A 13,071-nucleotide genomic window follows, 5' to 3' on the forward strand; every position below is an offset into this window, starting at 1 on the left:
CAATATTTTGGTCTCCAATGTGACCCTCTCCAAACTGCTCTCCCTGCAGTGGTCTTTCTCTAAAATAGAAGCCTGCCTGCTGCTCTCCCAGCCCACAGGCTCTTCGTGATCTTGTCTTTGTTTCCTTTCTAGTCTCCTCTTATCTCCATTTGCCTGTCAAATTCTGCAGCCAGACTGGACTGTCCCTCCACAAAAACACCCTGCTAAAACTTTAACTCCCTCAACTGGAACCCCATTCCCTGGTAGATAATGTCAAGCAATCTGGCAAGTGGTTTGACAACTGTGGAGGAGAAAACAATACAATTATATGTCATAAATTTGAAATAGAGGATGAATTATGATTACCAAAGAAACCACACTGTATTCTTAATAAGCATTACAATTTTAAAGTTACGTAGGCATTACAAAGACCAGATGGTCTGGGGTTTTATTTTCAGCTAACATTTAGTTATCAGGGTGTAATTAATATCAGCTAATGTATTTTTATAAAACGTGTGTGTTTCATTTACATTCATTAGGTTTGCGATGTCTGTTTCTATTATATTAGCATCACATTAACGATTCATAAGGATAGATTAATAGCTTAACACAGGTTAACTTAAGTGTAAAACTTAGTGATTAAGATAGTATTGTTAGCATTACATCTAGAATGATAGTTATCAGCATAAACAGTGAACAAATCTCAAGTGTAAATCTGAATGTACTGAGGCAACTGAGTCCGTAAATATGATGATCAGGCATAAAAAAGACCCTGCTATGGTTTGAATGTGTCCCCCAAAGTTTGTGTGCTAAAAACTCAATCCCTAATGTGTGGAGGTGGGCCTTTTAAGAGGTGATCAAGTCCAGAAGGCTCTACCCCCTCATAAGTGAATTAATGTCACAATTGCAGAAGTGGGCTAGTTACTGCAAGAATAGGTTTCTGATAAAAGGATGAGTTCAGCCTCCTTCTCACTTTTTCTGCCCTTCCATCTTGTGCTGTAGGGTAACACAGCACAAAAGTCCACTCCAGATGTTGACACCATGATATTGGACTTCCCAGCCTCCAGAACTGTGAGAAATAAGTTTCTGTTCTTTACAAATTGCCCTCTCTGTATTTTGTCACAGTAACACAAAGCAGACTAAGACAGGGTGAGTAGGACGAGTGATAATGACGCCCTGAAAACTGGATTTTATTAAACTGACATAATGCCATGAAAATGTTTGCAACATTTCAAAAGAAGTACCTCTGTAGTAAACCTATTCCAGCAAGAGCAAAATAGTATATTTTATACCAAACTAACATTGTGGTTAAAGGTAAAGAAAACAAAACTACAAAATTGCCATCAAAGATGCATGTGCTCCTCGTAGCATAAAATGAGCACAAATTACAGTACATAAAGAAGCTTGCGAAGTCAGGTGCAAATTGAAAGCCAGATATGCTTGGAGAGGAAGTGCAGTATGATATGGGTAAGCTCCTTTATCAGATGGCACTCTGTGTGGGAAAGCAATTACTTGCTTCTATGTATTCTTGCAAATGTTTTGTGTTACAGTTGTAATGAATCACTGATGTGTGTGTTTTGCATGAAGCAGCTCTTGGTATGTGTGCTGCAGGTGAATGAAGGAGAAAAGCTAGATGACTCTATGTCCTCCTCATTATTTTGTGGTCAACAATATGCTTCTTGATCTTGATTCTGTAATGCCAGAAAAGTCTAAAAATGATCAAAAACACTCTGGGAATTAGTCTTTTCAGGGGAATACACAGAAAAATGGGCAGCAATTGCATAACTGTCAGAAAGCATTTGGCAATTAAAAGCCACACCAAATGCTTTGGGCCTATGGACATTTCAAACATTCAGAATTGTGAGAACCAACAAATGCTAGCTACCATCTCTAATGAGTCAGAAAGTTCTAATTTAAAAAAATAAAGAAAAAATAAGAAAAAGAACCAAGTGGATGAGAAAAATGGCTTAGGGGGCCAGCCATCTGTTATTGAGCCAGATATAGATATCACAGGGAAATATCACAAACAATATGATCCTTCTCAATAATATTGGTATCATTATTACTAAGTTTTAAAATATTATTTATAAATTTTATTTATAAATTTGTGATTTGTACCCAATTACCAAACACTCATTAAATGATCTGAGAGTGCCAAATGTCAAAGAAACAGTACCCCAAAGCAGGATCCATCTTTTATACCACTCTGTAAATCTTGTATTGTGATAGGTGCTAAAGGGTCAATAGGTGCTGAATTAATAAATCAACATCATCTCATCCTGGCTCCCTAACATAAATTGCAAAATTTGGGAAACTTCCACATATTTTCCCTGGTTTCTACAAATGTGAACGAAATCAGCACTTTTAATGTGAATGGTGCTCACAGCCCTTTGGTCTCTGCTGCCTTGTTGCCTCCCCTGTCACTTTCGCCCCACCTGCCACTCAAACCCAATACCACTGAATGGTAATCTCTCAAATGTTCACTCTTCCTCACTGGATCCCCAGAATAACTCAAAATGCAGTCTGTGGACCACCGTCAATCTTTAAAGCTGTTCTCAGCTGCCAGAGAAAAGGTAATGTGATGTCACGTGACACACATTTTAACTATAAGATTAATTATTAGTTCCAAAGATTTTGACAATGAAAGAGTAACCAGGAATGGAATGAATCTTCTAAATGTTCTTGCCTAAAGTGGACAAGAGCCTCGACAATGCTATATCATCTCTCACCTTCTAAAGTGCTCGACTCTTACTAAATTCATTTTTGGGGTGACGTTCCAGAGCTATGACATGATTTCCAGCTGAAATGAAAGCCAAGGTCATCCAGGACACACAGGAACAAGTGCAGGACCACTGCTCCCGTAAGCCACTCCCATAAAGTCCACCTGACGCTTCTGCCTGTGTCGCTGATTCTCACTGGAAGTGATGGGATCCCAGGGAACCCCTCCTCGTCCTACTGGACACACCCCGAGCAGCTGAGCTTTGGGCTCTATGACAAGCCACCTTCCTTCTGATTTTAGAGTTCTGAAAAGCATGTATTTACTTTTCAGTGAATATTATATATTTGTTTTGGAGTATGAAAATGCCTCATGAAATCAGCTTGTGAGAATCATTAAGAGAGGCATGGAAAAGCTGTGGTTAGAAATAATTATTATGCACAGCTTTTTCCATTTTTCACAGCAGAGCCTGGAATGTTCTAACATTTCCTGTGACCTGAGCACTGAGACCCAGCCTCAGGGGGGAGACAGCAAAAAAATATTTATTTCTATTGGTTTAGGCAGCAACCTCAGGTTCCACCATATTCAAACTGTGCATTTTATGAGCAAGACCACATTTAAATTCTTTGTTTGATGAGCACCAACTCTCTAAATATACCATGCGTGTATCTCTCACTTGCACCTGCTGTATACCATCATGCCTGACCCCTTCTCTCCCAGTGCCTAACACAGGACTGCACGTGAACTAGGTGGATTGAGCAAAGTCCGGGCAGGACAACAGCAACCACAGCAGAGAACTCGGTGGAGGGAATTCAACATGTGCACCAGTGTTGAAGAGCTGAAAGGGGGAGGAAGGATCATGAGACAACCAAGAGTTCAGCCACAGAGAGATGCAACTACCACTTCTAGGGCTGCAAAGATACATGGAGGCAGTGTTGCCAGAGCCCTGGAAGCCTGGCAAGAGGTGCCTGCAGGGATCTGGAGCTATGGAAAGCCCCAGCCCCTAAGAGATGCTGCCCAGAGCACAGAATGAACGGGGGGCAGAGATACTCAGGCATCCCCTCCTACCCACCCCCACGTCTCACCAGTGCCTCCAACTGGCCAACCTCACCTGGAAGCCAGTAGACACAGAAGCCTAGGAAATGGTCTGCAAAGCCCAGGATACAGAGTAGAGCAGGGAAAGGTGGAGCTTGGATGTGGGGGCCAATGACCAGCAGGTCACACACCCAGGAAACCATTTCTGAACTACAAAAGAGCAAAATGAGCTCACATCCAGTAACACAGGTTCTTCCCCAGAAATGCTCCTGAATTCCCTCTGTCTGGGAGACCTCTCTCACGTCCCAGTAAATAACAAGCCTTGCAGGAGTGGTTGGAGACTGTGGAAGTGGCCGTCAGCCCAGACAAACTGCTCTTTATTAAAATGCCTTCAAATGCAAGCCCGGACTCATTTCAGGTCAAATCTGAGGCATTTTTGAGCAGCATTCTGTGCTGCTGACTTGCTGAGTGGGAGGTCATGAGGAGTGGGGAGACAACAAGCCCATTGCCTCTCCTTTTCCCTCCCCAACACTGGTTAGAAGACAAATTGGAGATGAGATGGATTTGGGTCTCTGCCTTATTAAAACTATGTCAGGGAGAATTTTCAGTTTGGCAGAGATGTGGAGAAATGCTTTCTTGTAACACCTTGTCACCCAGCCTGAGAGAGCCTGGAGGACCTCAGAGAAAATCCCCCAGCCTGTCTGAAGAAACATAGAGTGTGTTGGTCATTTGCTTTTAAGCAAGTTGACTTAGTGAGTTGTTTCACATGGTACGTATTAACTAAATAATAATTTTCATGACACATGGATCTGTACAGGTGATGTACAAATATTTAGCAAAGATACCAGAGGAGCACAGAGAAATCAGAACAGAGGCAGGCAGCAGACATGGAGAAAGTCTTGAAGCCCCTTCTCTTTCCTTCAGTTTCTGGGTGACAGGAAAGTCCAGCGGACCCCAGGAAAGAGTCTCAGGAAGCCAAAGTTGCAGATTCCTTGGGGGGCTTGAGGGCTATGCCTATTTGACAATTAGCATAGAAATATTACAGAATATCACAACTATCATGACATATTGGTGTTTACCAGCTGAATATCACTCCTGGGCAGGCAAGCACCATGACTGTGATGTGCTAACAATGGCAGTGTGCAATCAATGGAGGCATGCAATGGATATTGGTGTGCAATCGATGGAGGTTTGCAAACGATGCATGTCAGGGAAGCAGAACTGGACTTGCCAGCATTGGAGATGCTGCGGGTCAGAAGCCCAGCTGCTCACAGCTCCACCTTTGTCTCACTTCTCTCTGCAGTCACTCGTGCTCATTGGGTATCTCATCAAGAATAAGGACAATCCCACCAAATGTCAGTCTCACCACCTAGAAAGCCAGCAGTGGGAGGACTACCAGCTTGCCTCCTTCAGATATCTTGAATGAAATAACCCAAGGTAGAGACCCCACCTTAGCTATGTTCTGAAAACCCAGCATGCCTCCATTACTAACACCTCTGAGTCTCTGAGGCAGAGGCAGTTGTGTTTGCTAATTTGTCAAAATAGTGGTCCTTGCCCTGAGTTAGGACAAAGGCTCTGGCAGTCTTCCCTTGGGAAGAATCACAGCTCCTCCATGGATGCTCCTTGTGAAGCTGAGAAATGAGGGGAGTGCCCCACAAACCCTGAGAAGAGATGCAACCATATCCACAGAAGCAGCTCTGTGGTTCTGGTCATGAGCTCTCTCCAAGGGACAGGTGCAAGCCAGAAGCCACTCAGGGCAGGAGATCAGGGCAGCTCTGGCTACCACCAGCCATGGGCGAAGAGATGTCACTGGCCCTCCCAGGATGGGGTAGACAGGAGACAGGGTGCATTCAGGTATCCCTGGGAAGCCAAACCCTACCTATGGGTCATCCTGGTCCTGGGCTACAGCTGACCCTATCATGTGGGCAGTGGGAGGAGATGCAGGGAAGGGAGCATGGATACTGAATTTAAAAAATTAAGACTTGTCCACAGCTGGGGCCAGCCTCTCTGTGTTTTAACCCCTCAACTCTTCAGGGCCTGTGGATCTCGGCAGGGGAAGACCAGAAGTGAAGATCTGAGATCTGGGATCAGATCCTGCCCCTCCTGCTGACCACGTGGGTCACCTTAACCCCACTAAGCCTCAGTCTCCTCTTCTGTAAAATGGAACTAATAAAATAACCTATCTCTTGGAGTTTTTTTTTTTTTTTTTCCTGGAGACTAAATAAAATAATGTACAAATAATAATTTATAAAATAACTATAAGAACACATTTAATTATTTTTACTAAAATAATGCAAATCAAAATAAATTATAAAAATAGCTTATAAAGCACTATGCAAAATACTTGTCATTACTGAGTTACCAGTAAATGTTAGCCATCAGTATCATCATTGGCCCCCATTGGTCTATCACTGTGCTGTGTGCCCCTGTATCTGTCCGTTTCTGTTGCTTATAACAGAATACCTGATACTGGGTAATTTATAAGGATGTGAAATTTATTTCTTATAGTTTTGGAGCTGGGAAATCCACGGTCCAGGGGGTACGTCTGATGAGGGCTTCTTCTGGGCGGGAACTCTCTACAGGGTCCTGCGGTGACCAGGATTTCACACGGTGAGAGTGAACTAAGCAAAAGAGTGCTAACCTTCTCACTCACTGTCCTTATAAAGCTAACAGAACCACTCCCATTACTGCATGAATGGATCAATCCATTGTGTCCTCACAGCCTCATCATCTCTTAAAAGCCCACCTTTCAAATCCCGTAATTGGAGTTCTCACCCTTGTACCAGTGTTACAATGGGGGTCAAACTTCAATGAGTTTGGGGGCAAGATTCATTCTAGCTGCTCCCCACACTTGAAATCCTACGAAGCCAGAGGAGTGACTTCTCTGCCCAGCACATTCTGGATTGAGCTCCTCCAGCATCAGGTAGAAGTTAGGATACATTTGCTTTGCAATCTCTCTTTTGTCTTACGTCTTCCCAAATCCATACAGCCCTGAAGGGAAAATGGGCCTGTTAGAGCTGACAAGTGTGTGTACTTGTGTGCTGCAGGGTAGGGTGGAGGTTGGAGTTGGAAAGCAAAAGCAGGAATAACACTACCACCCTTCTTCCCAGGATGAACTTGGAATCAACTGAAGAAAATGAGAACCAGGTGGCAGATTGACAGAAATCAAAATGATTGGATTTATTATGTTTATTTTATTTATTTATTTATTTATTTATGGCAATTATTTATTTTTTATTCTTTTTAGTTGAAGCATAATTGGTAATACATATTTGTGGGGTACAGAGTTGACTATCAATACATGTGTACAATATGTGATGATCAAACCAGGGTAATTAGCATATTCGTCATTATACTATGTAATCATTCTTTGTAATCATCCATTAACCAAATTCTTGTTGACCCTCCTTGTCCTCCCCCTTTCCCATCTTTAGTAACGACAGTTCTGTTCTCTCCTTTTGCAAGTTCAACATTTGATTGTGATTTTTCTTTCCCTTCCTTCCTTCCTTCCTTCTTTTCTTCCTCTCCCTCTCTCTCTCTTTATTTCTTTCTTTCTTTCTTGAAATGGCTTTAGATGTATTGGTCAGGATAAGCCATGCTGTGCCTCAGCAACAAGTCAGCCCTGGATCCCAGGGATTAAACAATACAAATCTGTTTCTTGCTCATGCAAAGTTCAATGTAGGTGGACAGGACAGGGCTGCTGCTCCCTCCAGTTACTCAGGACCCAGTCTCTATTTGTCTTAGAGAGCTGCCATGGCTCAGCATATAGTTTTCAAGGTCACCACAGAGTGGGGAGAGGAAAGTATCAAGGAGTCACATGTCACTCTGCTCCCAGTCGTTTGGCCAAAGCAAGCCATGTGGCCCCAATCTAACTATGGGAGAGGCTGGGGAAAGCACTTTTCTCCAACAGAGAGCACTTTTCTCCACTGGCATTCTCCATTTCTTCTTCTAAACTTGTCAATCAAGCAAGCCACTTCATACCTTTCCTGGGGAAGAGTGAGAGGCTCCAAAGAAAAACTGGGGGTTTTCCTCCCATACTTTTCTCCTCAGAGTGGGATGAAAATCCCCTCCCCTCTAGAGAAACTTAAGAATTGAAGAGTATGTTTTCTCTCTGAGCACAGTCACCAAAATTGGCTCCTTTGCAAAATTTAATACATATTTTATGAAACCACCATCTAGAGTTGTGCACAACCTTATGTAGAAGCACAGATTTTGATGAAGAGATGGCTCTTATGTGATCCTTTTCCTCCACACTAGAACCCGTCCACATTTCCAGCACAGGGAGCCAGAACAGTGCTAGTCCTCTTTCTCTTTACCAGGTCACCCTAAATGCTGCTTACATCTTTAAGTACAAACATCTTCATTTTTAAAATAAGGATGAGGCTACCTACTTCACAGGGCTGTGATAGGGAATAAATGAGACTATATTTACAAATGTGCACATCACATTGGCATTATTTCCATGTATTCCTGGAGGAAATTGGATCATAAGTAAATCACATGGCATGTTCAATGCCGGCTGGGATGAGACCCAGGGGCTCCAGGTCCTGCGGGCTTGCCCCTGGCCCATGCGGTCATTAACGGCCCTGTCCCCAGGAGCCACGGCTTCTTGCCTGCTGCCGTCAGTGGTTTATGTTTTGGAGAAATAAAATCAATTCATCATTAATTGTCCCCCTCTACTCCTGGGCATTCGTTAGGTTTTTGACAGAAATGGTTAGGCTATACCAAGAAAAAAAATGAGTATAAAAGTCTCATAAATTGGAGAAACTAATAGTTGGCAACAGAAGCAATGGACAGGATCCCACCTGAGCTTGGCCACATTTCCCTCCTCCTCAGTGCAATCTACCATTCCCCACAGCCAGGAGCCAAAAGAGGTTTGCTCTACTTGGTCCACTTGCAGTAGTGCAGCAGTGTGCACTATTCTTGGAGTGAGTGGGTCAGAATTTAAAGAGGGGCAGCTGGAGTCAGATCATTACCCACCCCCTATATCTCTTCTCTTTTACTTTTTACTTTATCATCAAATTCAGCAAATCCACAGGGACCCCAATGTCCTGACATACACACACACACACACACACACACACACACACACGAAGACAGAAGTCAACAACCCTTCTGATTTCTCCAGCAACATCTGATTATTGGATTTTATTCCAACTTTAGTCTTGAGTAGTCACAGAAATTTGGGGTTAGCATCTCCCTGCCTCGAGCCCCACTTTTCAGGGACAGGATTTCTCTGAATAATCCTTTTTGTCTAAACTGGAGAGACCCACACTGAAGAACACCTTCTCTCTGACAAAAAAAAAATTTTTAAAAGCCAGCCCCAGAGGTGGCAGTCCAGGCTGAGACATGCCATTTTGCAAGACAATTTGGAAAACAAGGAACCCTCAGAGACAGTCCTCATGGGGAGGATGAGGGGAGGGAGGTGAGGGTGTCCCTTCACACATGAAGGCTTCTGTTGCCTTACCAGCACTAGAGGATTAGAGCAACATTTTCCACTGAGGTAGGTGTATCAGTTTCCCGTTGCTGCTGTAACAAATAACCACTAACATCTGAAGGTCAGAAATCCAGAAAGAGGTCCTATGTGGAGTAAAATCAAGGCATTGGTGGGGCTGTACTCCTTCTGAAACTCTAGGGAAGAATTCTGTCCCCTGTCTTTTCCAGCTTCTAGAGGCTGCCCACTTCCTTTGACTCGCGGCCCCTTCCTCTGCCTTTAAAACAACAGTGTAGCATCTTCCAGTCTCTTATCCTCCCACCTCCCTCTTACAAGGACTGTTGTGATTACATGGGGCCCACCAGGAAATTCAGGATAATCTCCCCATTTTAAGATTCTTAAATTAACCATATCTGCAAAATCCCTTTTGCCCTATAAAATCACACATTCACAGGTTCCAGGAATTAGGACCTGGACCTCTGTAGGGGCCATTATTCTGCCAGCCACACTAGACTACAGATCTTTATCTCATTCAAAAACAAATATTATCTGTTTTAGGACAAACTTTTCACAGGTGCTGTGGATGTAATGATGAAAAGATGGATGCTTGCCCTCAAGTTCATAGGTTTAGAGGAGAAAGAGTTAAGTGCATAAAAACAATGCCACACAGTTCATTACTATTATGGTAGCAAGGGGACATGGATGAGGGGGCCTCAACCTGTCTGGGAGGATGGAGAAAATCACGTCACTTTGTCTGAGAGTGTGGGCTGTGCTCACTACAAACGCAGAAAGAGCTGGAAATGGAAAATCACGATTTTGAAACCATCACACTAAAGTTGGTTCAGCAAGAATTGTCCATTCATGCTAAATCTATGGTGGGAGAGAGGAAATGTGATGTAGCAGGACATTCATATGGTCTTAAGTATCTCCCACAGATAGTTTGTTACCTTCAAGATGAGATAGTAACTGGAGAGTAGACAAGTTAGACAACACCTTGACCAGGTGATCAAAATTAACATAACCAGTAAGGGTCAGAATTGACATCTGGTGCCTGCAGATGAGAAGGATACAATATCCCCTCTGCAATATCCCAGCTGGGAACGTATAAACCAATCTCATCAGGAGGAAAGCAGTAGACTGACTGTGCTGTCTACCCTAAGTGAATCACTGTGCAGTATATGCATGTTCTGAAATGACACACTGTACCCCACAAATATGTGCAAGTAAATGTTAAAATGAATAGTTAAAAAAGTAAATATTTTCCTGATTTGATCATCACATATTGTACACAAATACCGGTAGTCAACTCTGTACCCCACAAATATGTATAATCAATTGTGTTTCGATTAAAAACAATAAAAAATAAAATAGTGAATAAAGCAGAAAAAAAATTTTTTTAATTTAAATTAAATAAATAGAATTTATAAAAATAGACTACCCCGAGATGAGGAATGTCCATTAAAAAAGTTGAGAGAGAGGCAATATCCTTCAAAAATGTCAATACTGTGAAAAAGAACAAAAGGCCAAGGGAATGTTCCAGATTAAAAGTGAAACATGATAGGTGCTTAATACAACACCCAATCCAAGCCTGGATCTTGTCCCGGAAGAGGAAAAAAGCTATATAAACACTATCGGGCAATCAACAAAATTGAAATATGGATGGAGGATTAGAAACATTTAAATATCGTGTCTTAGTTCCAAATTTTATAACTGTACTGTGGTTATGCAAAAGAGTATCCTTATTCTTGTTATGTAAGAGAGTATTATGTAAGGGTAAATGACCACAATGAATGTAATTTATTGTCAAATAGTTCAAGTATATACTAGGGTACCTCTAAAAGTTCATAGAAAATAGAATTAAAAGATAACATGAATCTTTCCATGAACTTTGTGTGTGTATACATGTGTGTACATACATACCTACAGAGAGAGAGAAAAAACACATAATAAAGCAAATAAAGAAAATGGGCAAAATATTAACAGTAGGTAATTCTGGGCCAAGAGCATACAGGTATACTCTGTATTATTCTTGTAACTTTTCTGTGAGTTTAAAGTTATTTCCAATTTTTTTTTTTTTTTTTTTTAATGAATGAAGTGTGAGTTCTGAAGCCAGACTGCTAGGTCTGAATCTTGGCAATGCCCCCTTATTAGTTGCATGAACTTTGGCTGGTTTCCTGATTCCTCTGAGCCTCAATTTCCCATCTGTACAATGGGCATAACAGCAGCACCTCTCTTACAGGGCTGTTGTGCAGCTCAGATGAATTAACTCATGTGAAGCCCTTGGGAGAGTGTGCTGTGCACAGCAAGCACTGATCACCACTTGTTGTTATTATTCTCAGAAAAGGTAAAACTTAGGCTGAGACTTGGAGGATGTGTAGGTGTTTACCAGCTGGATAAACAGGGTAAGAGCATTGCAGAAAAAGTGTGCAAAGATGTGAAAGCAAAGCACGTCGAAGGAAATGTTGGGAAAACCACAGTGTGAGGTGGGACCTAAGCTGAGGTTGAACAGGTAAGCTGGGGCCAGAAGATGGAGTGTTTCTCACTCATTCTGTACTATTTTTATTCTGTTAGTGCAGGTGATGTTCAGGTAATTAAAGTGTGTTCAGGCAGGCGAGTGATGTAGTAAGGATTGGAACCTTCAAAGAGTACTCTGGTGGCTATGGTGGAAATGGATCTGACAAATTGAAATTGCATATGAGGAAACCAGTAGGGAAGCTCTAGTGACAATTTAGAAAAGAGTTAAGAGAACTGGAACTGTGAAAATTGCAGAAAGGCTAGATAGGAAGAAAAGGTTAGATAGAGATCTGGTAGGAAGAACCAACACAATTTGGGTGATTGGTTTGATGTGCTGAGTGAGGGATGATGAGACACCAGGAATGAAAGGGGACAGGGTTTCAGTTATTCAGAAGGAATAAGTTCTGAGATCTATTGTACAACATGGCAACTGCAGTTTATAATAATGTATCATATACTGGAAAACTGCTAAGAGAGTAGATCTTAAGTGTAACCACACACACACAGAAAAATGATCACTATGTAAGGTGACAAATATGTTAATCAGCTAGTTTAATCATTTTACAGAGTGTACATATATCAAAACTTCACTCTGTACATCATAAATGCATACAATTTTTATTTGTCAATTGTACCTTAATAAAGCAGAGAGAAAGGATGACTTCCCAAGTGTCTGACTTGAAAAATGGGAGGAAGAGCTGGAATTTTTTGGTAGAGTATAGATAATAAAAAATAAATAAATAAGATTTGGAAACAAATGACTTTGAGGTGCCTTTGGGACATTCAGATGGAAATGTCTGGTAGGTTGTTGGATATGCATCCAAAGCTCAGGTAGAGGATCTTAGCAGGAAACAGATTCGGGTTATAACCTGGGATCTTGTGATGTGATCACGGTCATGGACGTCATCACCCAGGCAGAGCTATGGCTGGTTCTGGACACATGACAAAAGTCTGGGGCTTTCTCCCAAGAAATGCACCTGCCTCTCTTACACAGAAAAGTCTGCATGGAACTTAGGGATCTACACCTTGATGCTCATCCCTAAAACCCCCACTCTCCAAGTCAACAAGCCACACTCTAGATCAGGGATTCTGAGCTGTAATGAGCCATTAGTAAGTTGTGAGATAAATTAAGTAGTTTATTAACCAGAATTAGTAAGAGAAAGAGAAAGGGAAGAAGCGAGAGAGAATGGAATAAAATAAAAAGAAAAGGAATACAAAATATTAGCATGCATCTCATGTAGTAAAAAAAACAGTTATTTATTACAACTTTTGTTTTGGTTATATGTGTTGAATACTGTATTTCAGCCTATAAATATGTAAAATAATAAATACAAGGGTACTTCAAAAAGTTTGTGGAAAAACAGAATTAAAAGATAAATCTTTCCATAAACTT

General features: G+C 41.7%; 1 protein-coding gene across 1 annotated transcript in view; it reads left to right on the top strand.

Annotated features, from left to right (window-relative positions):
- Positions 1 to 13,071, top strand: part of TMEM132D (transmembrane protein 132D) — a 706,973-nt gene that overhangs the window by 638,117 nt on the left and 55,785 nt on the right. The window lies entirely within an intron of this gene.

This window comes from Cynocephalus volans, chromosome 2 (assembly GCF_027409185.1).
Source record: "Cynocephalus volans isolate mCynVol1 chromosome 2, mCynVol1.pri, whole genome shotgun sequence".
NCBI lineage: Eukaryota > Metazoa > Chordata > Mammalia > Dermoptera > Cynocephalidae > Cynocephalus > Cynocephalus volans.